This window comes from Bidens hawaiensis, unplaced genomic scaffold (genome assembly GCF_021521415.1).
Source record: "Bidens hawaiensis isolate Kalapana, Puna unplaced genomic scaffold, B.hawaiensis_p1.1 tig00036840_1, whole genome shotgun sequence".
Lineage (NCBI taxonomy): Eukaryota > Viridiplantae > Streptophyta > Magnoliopsida > Asterales > Asteraceae > Bidens > Bidens hawaiensis.
In genome coordinates, this window is record NW_027496440.1 from 13,754 (window position 1) to 28,646 (window position 14,893).

General features: G+C 36.4%; 1 pseudogene; it reads right to left on the reverse strand.

The window, feature by feature from the left end:
* Positions 1–10,163: 10,163 nt before the first annotated feature.
* On the reverse strand, positions 10,164–11,410 carry LOC143588868 (zinc-finger homeodomain protein 11 pseudogene; annotated as a pseudogene).
* Between the last annotated feature and the right edge of the window lie 3,483 nt (positions 11,411–14,893).

A 14,893-nucleotide genomic window follows, 5' to 3' on the forward strand; every position in this document is an offset into this window, starting at 1 on the left:
TCTACTAGTAGCGTTTAGAAAGAGCTACAAGCTTTTAGTATTTTAATTTACTTAAATAACTTTCCAAAATAAACACATTTACTATTATTGTTTTTAGTTATGCCCATTTTAGTAATTTTATACATTTTATTAAAAAAGCTCCAGCTACTTTGCCAAACATTAAAATATATCTAAAAAGCTACAACTGCCAGCTACCAGCTACAAGCCACCAGCTTCCAGCTACAACTAGCAGCTAGTTTTTCCAAACATGCCCTTAAAAATAATAATAATAATAATTATTATAATAATATAAAATAGTTGGAATTTTTGAATTTAGCAACGAAATCACTGTGAATTTGGTTTTCACATAAAGAATGTAGCCTGTAAATCGGTTACGTTGACCACTTAAAGTTTCGATCGTAAAAGGTATAGATTCGAATACTGTGGCTGAGAATCCTCCAGGAAAGGAATAAAATTTTTTCTTTGATTCTTGGAATAAATATAATCACCAATTGATAATAAATATAATATATGAGAAAAATCATAAATCAATATCATGAGTATCAACATTTAAATATAGACAAATAAATTGTATCATTTAACCATGGCTCACGAACACGGGATATGGCTACTAAGACGGCATATGATCATACTTTAATGTAATTACGATGGACCTCTCCAATGCGATAAATTAAGCAAATAAACAAGTGGCATATAAGCATTTAATTGATAACCCACACAATATTCAAGATTTGCAAGTGATATAATATGATATATAAGGTACGTATAAGGTCTTCAAAAGGTTTAAAACAGTAAAATATGGGGAGTGATTACTCACCATATTAATTTGGCGAGATAGATTAATAAGAAATAAACGAAACTCAAGTCTTTAACGCACTGACTTATCCGACACAAATAAACCTGAAACTTTGAGACAATAAAATAGAAATAAAAATGAGAATAATGCAACTGAAATCACAGCAAACAAAAATGCAAAACTCAAGTTATGATTATATCAAGTTATAACAGAGCTTAAGCAGGTCAAAATCTGAACTCCGAATATGGGTTTGGGTTCTTACCTTCATATTCAAAAAAGGTCAATAAAAATGAGAATAATGCATCTGAAATCACAACAAACATATATGAAAAACTCAAGTTATGATTTTATCAAGATATAAACGAGCTTACTCGGGTCAGAATCCGAACTCCGAATATGGGTTCGGGTTCTTATCTCCATATTCAAAAAGTCAAAACAATTAGAAAAACCTCTGGTTCGAAAACCAATTTTGACCTGAAGCCATAGTAATAGATTAAGACAAAAGATTTTACTTTTAAGAACTCTAAACGGGTCGGGATCAAATTGACCCACAAAAATGATTACAAATTCAAAAATGTGATTTTTAGCCATTTTGACGAGTTTGAAAGTTAGGAGAATATAAAATAAGTTAAACAAAGTTAAATATGTAAGATTTCATTAATGCGAAATATTCAAATTACATTTCCAAGCAGGGCAAACATAAATGATTATGAATTCAAAAAATCCAAAGAATTTACATAATGGAAAGGGGAAGAATTTACATAATGGAAAGGGGTTGAATGGTGTATATGAGTTAAATCTTAAAAATATATGGGTAAAATTGTCATTTATTAAATTGTTATTAATAGTTAGGGTTATATATGATATTTTAACTATTTTGTAAGATTGTATATAATATTTTAAGTTTGTATATGAGTATGTATTCTATTTGTAGTGTTTAGAAGGAAATGTATGAAATTGATCCATAAAAAATATATTAATATATTTGTTGTTTAATTAAATGGAAAAAGATATATTTTTCTAGAACATTTACATGATATTTAATGTCCATATTTAAAATGAGGCTGATCAGAATCCATATCACCATAATGCCATGGTTTAGTGTTCCACTTCTAATTATTGTCGGAGAACCATGGAAGATGCATACTTCAATATTTCAATATTTGGAAGATTCCATAATTTTATCCATTATAATTATTATTTGTATGAAAGCATTAATTCACATGTAATAATAGCTTGCTTTTTATTTGTTCCAACTTCCGCGTGTGTGGTTGTATGTTAAGTGGCTGACATTTTTCTTTGGGTTATCATCACTAATATGTCTCATGTATATGTTTATCAGTATATGTAGACATATCAGATGAAACTGGTACCATAGTCATATTAAAAGTACTAACGAAAATCAATAAAACAGAGTATCGAGTACCATACTGAATTTATTGGTACCGTATCATACGGGTTATTTCGGTATGGTACCTACTTTGGTACCACTTTGCTTTTTCTTTGTTTTCCCCCCAAGTTTCTAATGAACTTGTTACCGGTACGGGTACGGGTACAAACAACAAATAAATTGAAACGGTACGAGTATCAAATTGCCTAAATTAGTATGGGTACCGATTGGACTATACGATAAGAATTGGTCAGACCTATTTTTAAGATATAAGTATGGAGGTTCCCAATAATACCTCTAGATATTTCAAAAGGGTACAAAATACCGAAATACCCGTATCCATACACGTAGTTACCGAATACTGAAATTCTAAGATCTTGGTACCAATATCCATACTGAATAGCTAAATCAGCACGGGTACAGGTACCTACATAGTACGAGTATGGGTATTCAAAAAAAATCTCATCCCTATGTATATACAAACACATGTATAAGTATAAGTGATGCATATGCGTCTTGTATCTAATATATTTAACTTATAAGATTTATTTCGCACCTGTGCATATCTTTGAATATACACATTTTCCAAGTTTTGTCTAAATACTCGTTGTTGAAAAAACAATGGTTTAAACTTTAACTAGACATCTCGATTAATGACAAATAACAAATAACAAAATGTGACTTGAAATATTATTGTCTTTCACCAATGATAACTATATGCCATATACATATCACTGAACACTTGATTAATCATCCTAAGTTATACAATTAGGCATGATAAAGAATCAAAGAGTTTAGTAGAATATTTGTATCAAGATCAAAATAGTACAATGTGTGGACGTTATAAGGCATGTGTATATAGACAATTGGACATGTAACAAGGCGAGATAATAAGATATTATTTTCCATCTTTAACCGTGTCTCTCTTCTTACTGAAAACTCTCATTTCATCTCTTCTTACTCAAATCTCTCATTTCATCTTTGTTATTATCATTACACAGACATCCGATAAACCCATCGATTACTATACTGATGTCAGATGAAATTTGCTTTACCATTATGCAACACATCCAACAAGCCATTCAACATGTAGTTAGAAAAAAAAATAGTCTAATTTAGAAGATTAAGGAATTTAACTATAACACAAAACAAAACAAAGATAAACAATCTAAACCATTCAATAAGATATAATTGTATGGGTATTTAATAAGATAATTGTAACATATAACTATAGCATAATTAACCTATGTTCTGATTGGTGACCGTTAAACCGTTAAGGCGACCTCCTGGATAACTAACATGGTTATTAAAACACGGGCAAATACTATTAAAAACCAACATATTTTCTGTTTTTTTCTCATTAAAGTCTCTTAACAATTTTTTACACGTTAAAGTCCCCACACGTGTTTAATTTGAATAAAGATGTGACATAACTTATAAAAACAATATGTAACTTTACCATTTGTTTTATGTTGGTGTATTGAAACTTCATGGCTTCATGTGCCTTGACTGTGATCAGTACACACCACGACTTGATCATGGCTAAAGATTCTGGTAGGATTAATAGAAGTTATATACTTATATTGCTTCTAAACATAAGTCTTAATTATCAAACGAACTAGTGTATCTACTATCTACATTGTTTTCTCGTTTTGTTATAATATTTACTACTTATTTTTCTTTTATCTTTAATCTTATTTATTAGTTATGTATAAACCTCAAGAATTAAGTGTTCACATTGCTTGAACTCGTTATGTTATGTTTTAGTCGTTTAATAATAAACGTGACTTATTATATTATAAGCTAAAAACTTGTATTTTAATTCTATTCAAATACCCATTTAATATAAATTTAACCCCGTTTTTAGAATTATATATACACACATGCCAATTAAAAATAAAATAAAACACATTAGAAAAAAAAATTAGTTTTGTATTGTTTTTTATAAGTTGAGGGAATTTAACAACTAAAAATTGTTGTTAATGACTTCAGTATGTGAGAGGATTTTAACATGCAAAAAATTGAGGGGATTTTATAAAAATTGTTGTTTTTTATAAGTTGAGGGAATTTAGCGACTAAAACTGTTCAAATTTAGTATGTGAGGGGATTTTAACATGCAAAAAATTGTTGAGGGAATTTAACGACTAAAAATAGAAAATATTTTGGTTTTTAATGATATTTCCCCTTAAAACACAGCTAAAACTCATCATGTTTACCTTTGGTGTGAAATTGCAAAAGCTTTTATGAGTATAGTATCACAAACCAACTATTTGATGATTGCTTGCTTGTGCGTAGCACTTGGGTTCGTTGGCTAGCCCCTAACTTCATCGGGTATGAACTCAGCGGGATAATCAACAAGTACATGCTAGTTGTGTTTGCACGACAGATGCATCGCTAATCTCAGGCTATTTCCATTCGTCTGATGAGTTATAAGGAGGACAAAACTAGTATATCTTTATTATAAGCGGGACAGAATTACTGATCTTCGAGTGTCACACAGTGTCAAAAAGATTGACCCGTGACAATACTCTCTAGGGTGGTGGTGAGTGGATTAACCACCAAATCTAAGCTTTTGGGGACTCATGGAGAGGTCAAATTAATTGAACCAAAATCATTTTCTTTATAATTAATAACATTTAAAAAATGTGACAATTTATCGGTTGAATAATGAGAACAAATGCTACTTTTTTTCTTTCCAAAAAAGTAATTTGTTTGACATGCTAAAACTGTTTTAAGATTCAATAGGAATTATATAAAATTATTTAATATGTAATAAAACTAAGATTTGAAGAATATATTAAGCAAGTGATGTTTAGTTGTCTATAGATAAGATAAAAGATAAAGTGCATATTTTATAAAAGTAGCAAGTGAGATCGAGATATAAAGCTGCCTCCAAATTCCAATATATAATTATATAATAATATAATATTCATTTAATTGAATAATTATAACATTTAATTCCATATTTTGGAATTGAGATATAATATCATAAATTGAATCATTATTTATTTCATTATTACAACAATCTTCATGACATTCTCTATTATCATCTGAAGAAGATGAAATAAAGCTTTCATTATCTAAAATATTTATATCTTCATATGAAGATTCTGCTTCTGATTCATCAGAAGTACTATTAGAATTTATGATAATTGAATGGATATAATAATTCAAGGTGGTTTGAAAGATTAAGTCGCTACAAAGCTAGAAAGTCGTATTATTGTATGATTTTGACAGCAACAAACTCCAAATGCATTGATTAAATATTAATGGTTCATATATAGACAACATAAAAATAATACATTTATTTACACAATAAAAATTGATCTCTATAATCACTAAATACTTTGTTGAGATGTTATTATCGCCGTCACTAAATATTGTAGCATATTTTACGTAGTTCATAATCCTGAATATTCACATTACAGATTCATGCCACATTCTAAATACTCAATGATATTAATTGAATACGCAAAATTATATAATGTGTAATTCAGTGGTACTAAATGCTACTTTCGGTGACACCCACCACCATTCGACGATACCACCCCTGGCTCCAACACCGGCTCTGGGTGAAAACAAAGATGGACAAAATTGAGGAAAGAGTTGGGTGAAGACGCAAAAGCATGAATTATCAGTTTTTGCAACCAAGTTGGTGTCAAATAAAAATTTAAGCTAAGAACCTGAGTGAGTTTATCCCTTATAATTTCATGATATCAAAAAGCCTTTAATTTCAATTCATATCTTAAACCACCATAGAAATCCCTACTCCATCAACTCCAGCCCCATGGTTTAAGAGATGAATTACATGTAGGGGTAACTTAAAAGGATGTTTTTATTATCTATTAGAACTGGAGTAGTAAGCTGATAAAATTATCTTACTCTTGTATTTTATGACAAAAATTGCCCCAAAATATGACATTTTCATCAAGCTTATATATGCGTCTTCCACTTCCACCCAACTGATACGGCCATTGTGAGATAATGTTGAGTGAGTTTTGTACTGCATCCTTTAATTAATACTTTCCCATTTGGATTTGACCCAAAGCCAATGCTAAAGCCAGGGGTGGTCGCCGAAATATGGTTATTGTGGTTGCTTTTGTTTAGTACCGCTGATTTACAAAGCTAAATAGAAACATAAAATCATATACATATTCTTTAATCATCAGATTTACACTAATTAATGCATGTTATAAAAGTTTCCAAATTTTGTCATTAAATATAAATTTATTTTAAAGAATACAAAAAAGAGTAAGAAAATAATAAGTTGAAGAGGTAGGTACCAGCAGAGCCCAGTTGGACCCGCAAGACTCACCTTGAAGAGGGACGTCTGCGCAAAGACCAACTGGTTCCGCAGGACCCACCATGCTCAGAGAGATGAAGACCTTACGCGCATACGCCAGCTGTTCCCGCAGGAAAAGCCTCCCAATGGTGAAGTAGCCCGCCTGTTCCCGCAGCTGCGGATACAAGCCATCAGGGAAGGCTACCCGCACTAATAGTAAGGCTACACGCACAAGGCACTAACTCTCAATAATTCAGTAATGTCACCTAAAGAAGGAATGAGCAAGCCGGGAATACTCCCGCCCAAATGAGCCAGTCCGTACGCTTCTGGAGGATCTTTTGTACTATACCTGCCAAGGTATGGACAAAATAGACAAGATCTGACCAAAGCAGCCCATCACAGGGTGACAGCTCACTGACAACAGTACGACGAGGAGCACGCTCTAGTACTTAATGTCACTATCAGCCGCTGCCTACTAACCAACCCTCATCGTGGCACGTACATAGCCTGCAGTTGGTGGAAAAGGAATAGTACACAGCCGCCCATGTCACTATCAGCCGCTGCCTACCCACCAACCACCAGCATGGCACGTGCGTAGCCCACAGTTGGTAGAAAAGGAATATTATACAGCTGGCTGTACCTGCTTGGAAACCTACCTTCGGCTATAAATACTCCAACACCTTGGAACGGTATCATCATCTTATCTTATCTTATACCATCACATATCTTATCTGCTCTATTTATTTCTCTTAATATACACTTATATTCAGAACAATCTAGTCTGATTCTCACGCCGGAGGGTGGTCACAAGGAGGTACCCCCCCCCCCTTCTCAGTGACGAGCTCACGGTGTCTGTTTTGAAGGTCATCAGAAGAACAGCCATCTTTGCCGGACCTAACCCTCGTGGGAAACATCTATTTGACCCCAAGATTATCCGTAATCTGCCGGGGTCACTTAGTGTTTCTTCATTGGCGCCATCCGTGGGACACGAACCCTACAACACGCGGGTAAAACTCTACAACTTCAATGTCGGAGACTACATACTGCGTAACAACGAGGCTTCGAACCAAGAACGCCCAGGAAAGCTGGCCCCGGTCTGGGAAGGGCCATACATTATCAAAAAAGTTTTGGGAAATGGCGCATACCGGCTCGAAAGGCTCGATGGCACCCCCATCCCAAGAACATGGAATGGAGCTCAATTACGCAAATGTTACATGTAGATCAATTCCAAACTTATAAAGAAAAGGCCTAGAGCCACTTCTAATGGAAATGATTCTCCTTTATCACATTGTGTTGATAGCCTTACCTTTATACTTATTCAAAACACTGATATGCCGGTATTCACCGCATAAATAAGTGGGGAAGTAAATCGTTGCGTGTGGAAGGCGGCAAAATCCGCATAAACACAAAAAACGGTAAAAATTTCAAAGGAAAAGATGAGGGAAACCTTCACGCAGGTCAGTTATAGGTAAAGTTTGGTCATCCCACTAAATGAAAGTGACGGTCCTACCCGCACAATCATGATAGAGGAAACTGAACATCAACCTATTGACAACCGCGCGTCGAAAGGTTAACTTATTTAAAACACTTAGAAAATTTATAAGGAAAAGATGAGGAAAACCTTCACGCAGGTCAGATATAGGTAAAGTTTAGCCATCCTACCAAGTGAAAGTGACGGTCTTACCCGCACAATCACGAAAGAGAGCAAAACTTTAACCTATCATCTGCCACGTTGAAAGGTTAACTCATCCAAACTACTCAAGAAATTGCTAAGTTAAACTAAAATATGCGTGAAACAAAGATTCAAAATAAGAGGGACTACACCCCCTTACCTTGGTAACCAAGAAACCGTAAGACGAGTGCGGGTACAGTGTCAAGGCGAAACCCTTCACATACCTAGCACCTGCAGGGAATTGAAGCCAAGAATACCTTGGTAACTAAGAAACCGTAAGACGAGTGCGGTTACAGTGTCAAGGCGAAACCCTTCACATACCTAGCATCTGCAGGGAATTAAAGCCAAGAATACCTTGGTAACCAAGAAACCGTAAGACGAGTGCGGGTACAGTGTCAATGCGAAACCCTTCACATACTTAGCACCTGCAAGGAATTGAAGCCAAGAATACCTTGGAAGTCAAGTAACTATAAGACGAGTGCGGGTACAGTGTCAAGGAGAAACCCTTCACATACTTAGCACTTGCAGGGAATTAAAACCAAGAAGGATCTTCTGGGCCATGCTTGTGGAAAGGGAAATAACATCCCCGCATAGCGGGAACGTTGAGAACTAGATTGTTTGAAGCTCCAAGATGGAATTGGTTGTTTAACATAATTGATCACTATGTCTAAAACTACCAAAACCTCGTGAAGAATCTACACAAGTGAAACTCAACGCTCCTGACTTGCGAGGAGGTTACACACCTACCCGCATCATACCCAAAGATCAAGCAGAAAAGTCGGGAATTTCTGCACGTGACATTAGGGAAACCGCGGGAAGAATCCCCACGGAAAACCTTAAAACTAAAAACCCTTTTCAAAAACCCTTGCTTAAGTCCAAAAGTTCACCTCACTTATTAACAATTCATGAGAAGAACATTGGACTGGGGGGACTTGAAGAGGTAGGTCCCAGCAGAGCCCAGTTGGACCCGCAAGACTCACCTTGAAGAGGGACGTCTGCGCAAAGACCAACTGGTTCCGCAGGACCCACCATGCTCAGAGAGATGAAGACCTTACGCGCATACGCCGGCTGTTCCCGCAGGAAAAGCCTCCCAATGGTGAAGTAGCCCGCTTGTTCCCGCAGCTGCGGATACAAGCCATCAGGGAAGGCTACCCGCACTAATAGTAAGGCTACACGCACAAGGCACTAACTCTTAATAATTCAGTAATGTCACCTGAAGAAGGAATGAGCAAGCCGGGAATACTCCCGCCCAAATGAGCCAGTCCGTACGCTTCTGGAGGATCTTTTGTACTATACCTACCAAGGTATGGACAAAATAGACAAGATCTGACCAAAGCAGCCCATCACAGGGTGACAGCTCACTGACAACAGTACGACGAGGAGCACGCTCTAGTACTTAATGTCACTATCAGCCGCTGCCTACTCACCAACCCTCATCGTGGCACGTACATAGCATGCAGTTGGTGGAAAAGGAATAGTACACAGCCGGCCATGTCACTATCAGCCGCTGCCTACCCACCAACCACCAGCATGGCACGTGCGTAGCCCACAGTTGGTAGAAAATGAATATTATACAGCTGGCTGTACCTGCTTGGAAACCTACCTTCGACTATAAATACTCCAACACCTTGGAACGGTATCATCATCTTATCTTATCTTATACCATCACATATCTTATCTGCTCTAGTTATTTCTCTTAATATACACTTATATTCAGAGCAATCTAGTCTGATTCTCACGCCGGAGGGTGGTCACAAGGAGGTACCCTCCCCCTTCTTAGTGACGAGCTCACGGTGTCTGTTTTGCAGGTCATCAGAAGAACAACTATCTTTGCCGGACCTAACCCTCGTGGGAAACATCTATTTGACCCCAAGATTATCCGTAATCTGCTGGGGTCACTTAGTGTTTCTTCATAAGTGTAAATATATAATAAAAAAGAAAGTCGTAAAAAATACAAAATAGTAACACAATTACGTATCTCTTGTTACAGTAGTACAGATATTCTAAAAAGCTAGATACATTAAAAAACAAACACACATGATTAGAAACCCAACAAACACAATTAAAATTTAAGATAAAAAAAACCCTAGTATGACGGGATTGGTCCTAAACACAATTAAAAATTCGTAATTCGGATCATCTAATGATTGCCGGGAGGGAGTATCAAAAGTTAGTATTATTAATATAGTAACTAAAAACAAACCGTAATTAATTAATTAAGTTCTACTAATATAAGTAAGTAAGTAAGAACAACAGCAGCCTCATCCTTTTCTGGATTGTTTGTCTTATATCTCAAAACAAATACCTTATTATCCAGCAGAATGAATACTAATGAAGAAAGAGTTTAGATCAAGAAGAAGTGGATGAACCTTTAGGGCAAATCACATTTGCACCCGTACTAAAGCTATCGTTATGCAGGTGGAGCTGATGCTGATGTTCTTCTCGTTGGTTATTTCTAGAGATGATGAAATCGATACCCTCACCAGCAGCAGAGGGCATGTTGTTGTTTCCGTTGGTTATTAAATCCTGCTTTTTGGTGGCTGAGTTGGACTTGTTGTTGTGCATCCACACTTTGAAGACGTTTTTATCGACTCCGATTTGGTTGCAAAAGGCGAAAATGGTGTCTTCGTGACGCTTATGCACCTTCCACCCGACTTGTTCTGCCAACTCCTGCATCTTGTCTTTTTGATCCTGGGTGAATTTTGTTCTGAGTCTTTTCTTGCCGGACCCGGGAGAAATGTGGTTGTTTTCCGCCGGTGGGGCTGATACGCCGGAGCTGAGTGCGAGGAGCATGTGTGGTGCGGAGGGGCAGTAGGATGACGAGATCGGCGGTGGGGAGGGTGAGTTGCCGGGGCTCACGGTCGCCGGAGCTGGTGGAGGGTGGTGGCGGTGGTGGGGCTGGTACTCGATGACGTGTTGGACGGTGGTCGGAGATGGGAAGAGTGACTCCTCCGGCTCACGGCGGTGGAAATTCCGGTGGCAGCCGCAGGCGGCGCATTTTAGTGAGGTGGGGTAGGTGGGTGAAGACGCCGGCAACGGCATGAACTCACCGCATCCGTCGATGGCGTGGCCACCCATGGCGGCGGCGTGGTTCTTCATGCATTCTTTGTACGGCGGTGGCTGGTGGTGACTCGGCTTGTGGCGTTTCAAAACGCCGTTAGTTAACGGTGGTGGGATGAGTTGCTTTGTGACGGTGTTGGATTCCGGATCGGGGGTTTTCACGGTGGCGGGTTGTGGTGGTGTAGGGATTTCCATGGTGGTTTAAGAGAAATGAATATGATTTTGATATGAGGTTAAATCAAAGGAATACTTAAATAAAACTTACACACAGACTCTCTCTCTCTCTCTACATGTTTTTTACATAAAAACAGACAAACTGTAGAATGATGAATTCTTGATGCGACGTTTAACTATTTTTATATTATGTACAGTATAATTATTTTTCTTTATTCCAAATAATATATTAGTTTGATCATTGTTAAAATTAATATAAAATCATAATCATGAATAATGTGTCAGGATACACGAAAAAAAAAATCAAATAATGGGTTTATTTATTAATAATATGAAAAGCGAATGTGGGGATGACATTAGATTATGAAAAATCAATCTCATGATTTGTTTTCTTGTCTTTGTTTCTTTCTCTGAAAATAAAAATATAAGATATTTATAAAAATTATTGTGGATTAATTGAGTGTAAAGTAATACGAAGTAATAAGTTACTCAATACTCTTCATTTCATGTTACCAAATATACCCTTGACTCGATCTCTCCAAACGAATCACCAAGTAGAAAAGATGACCAGGTCTTGTTTTTCTTTTTTAACTGTCTAGCAGAATTAAAACAAATCACCATACTTTCCAGTCATTTATTAGAAGGAAATACCACATCCAACCATTTAGCAATCGCATCTCAAATCCTCTTAGTTTGATGACAACTTCCATTGTCCAAGTCTCCACAAATTTCGAGCAAATATGACATAGGATAGAAGGAAGGTCTATTCCTTTGAGACCATGATTTGTCTAGTGGGTTTACAATCCAAAGCGAACGTTAAACTAAAATATTTACCTTTCTAGGCAAAATTTTTTCCAACTTGCCAGATGCGAAACATCTCTGAGAGCTCCATTCGATCAAGGTACATACTCACACCTTTTGCTGAAAACAAGTTCAGTGTAGCTTAAGGTTGAACATGTAAACACTTTTAACTAAACATGTTTAGGTCAACCTGACTGGGTTTCCGAATTAACTTGTTTTAACATGTATGGATGAGATACCCATACCGATTTTGAATTTCTCGATCTTGGTTTTCTAAAAAATTTGGTACCGGAACCGAAAAATGTTCAATTCGTTACCAGCATCATAGGCAAAAGTACGGTAAATATCAGGTATGAACTGTAGTGACACAAGTATCGTACCAATCTTGAAACATCAAATGGTTGGTACCGAATGGGTACCGATACCCGGTATCATTTAATCATCTCTATTAACCCGTATAATTTTAACTTATATTTTAAATATATTTTATGTCGTAACTTAATTGCCTCCGCATATTACGCCAAAACTATTATATATAACAAATGGAAAGTTTGGCGCCGCATGGCCATGATTGGTCCATCTGGCGCCATTTAATTAAATTAAATTATTTATTTTAATTTGATAACTAAACGGGTATTCATGTTGACTCACCGTTGTAATGTCCAGGGCCAACAATGTTCGGGTTTTACCAACGGCCTGGTTTTACCGACTTTTTTGTGTTAGCTTCAATACCGTCACAAATGTACTCGAAATCGACCGAAATAGCATAGACTCACCGCGTTTTGTTTTAGTTCCTATAGCGTAACGAAAACCAACCAGATGCCGATTTGTTTTGTAAGTTATAGTATCCTCACGAATGTGACGAAACCGAACAAAATTTGCGTAGACTCACTGCCTCAACGCCCGAAATGAACAATGGTAGGTTTTACTATTAATCTTTTTTCCGCGTGTGTCTTGTTGAATGTCTTTCAATTATAAATGCATGTATAGGTCGCTTACTGTGTGTTTGTGTTTATTTTATAGTTTTGCTAGACTTAATAATCCATAGGAACATTGGTTGGTGATTGGTTAGAACTTCATACTCTACGTATCTAGATAGCTGATATGTGATAGATAGTCGTGTTATCTTTGGGGTTAGGAGTTCAGGTTTAAACACTATGACATGAGGTTTCCCTAGGCTGCCCTAGTTTCATTGTAATTCCGAGTTTATCGATTTTTTTAAGGTTACCCCTTGCACTTTAGAGTGTATTGAGATAATGAGACCGGCGGATGATTTATCTTTTAGGGTACTTTAGTATTGTTGGAGAGACTGACAGGTAATCCAACTAGTCAGTAAGTTTAAACACCACTTAGTGTTTCTTTTTAGGTCACACCCTAAGGATGATCAAGGATCATTAGGTTGTCTAAGGGTGTCATATTCTAAGATCCCAGTTCCATCATAATTTACATAACCGAGGGAGATCCAAGAGTTACAAGTATGATTTTAAACCTAGGTAGTGCTACTCATATCTTTGAGTTCGTCTAGGTCAACCGTGTAAAGTTAGTCAGTGTCATTTTTCTTTTAATTAGTTACATTTCCAATCATTTAAATTATTAAGTTTTTAAGTAAAAGTTTAGTTTATGTGTCGCTTGTGTTCTTTGAGTTATATGCGGACTTCATTATGCTTTACTACAATCAATAATTACATCAGAAGAAGTTGTCTCATTCTGTGTTAATCGTATTTAAAATAGTTTTAATGTGTATGAGCTATTAATAAAACTAAACTTTCACCATCCCCAATTACAAGCTAGACCTCTTGCTTTTATGTTTCACACAAAGATACAATATAATTTTGATACTATTCACCAACTTTTCAATCACAATAGGCGTATTATTAAATACTTTTTTTTCTTGTTTTCCAAATAATAAATAAGTTGCTATTGAAATAACTTATTCACTAACACAAAATTTTATTGTCATAGTAGTTGAACATAAACAGCAAAACAGATTCTTTAAAAAAAAATAGTCTTTTACCACATAAAATGTACAATCAATATAATAAATGTACAATAACATTTAATTATTATTCATCATTATCATCGTAGTACTTAGTATATCCCACTAATAGCAAATATATAATAGGGTCTGAGTAAGGTAAGATGTAGACAGCCTTACCTCTACCCCACAGGGATAGAGAGGCTGCTTCCGGTAAGACCCCCGGCTCGATAGTAGTTTTGCATCAAGCCTTGGACATAAGTCACATAACACTCAATCATCAGGACACCGGCTGATCGGTGCATGTACCCTTGTCTTTCGGCTATCAACGCCACCACATGATGCCTGATTAACCTTCCGCCACTTTTAACGTTATTTTAACGAGATTAGTAAAATAACGTCAAAATTAGTGCAATTTCACTTTTGCCCACCCGAGGGTTCCCACATATATACATTATATGCGCGCACCGCAAGCCAGACCCGCACCGACTTTCTTGTGTGTTATAAATTAATTATTATTGCAATTTATAAATTAAATTTTTAGAACACCGACTTTCTTGTGTGTTAGGTCACCGCACTCTCTAATTTGGAGAGCCCCGTTGCCCCAATCTGGTCAGACTATGTTGTCTTAACCGGGCCCACACTAGCTTCAGAGTTTGGCTTGAATGTTTCCCCAGGAAACCATACCGACAACTGCCACTTGAAAGTCGTGCCACCACAAGAGCATAACTCTCTGACGTAAC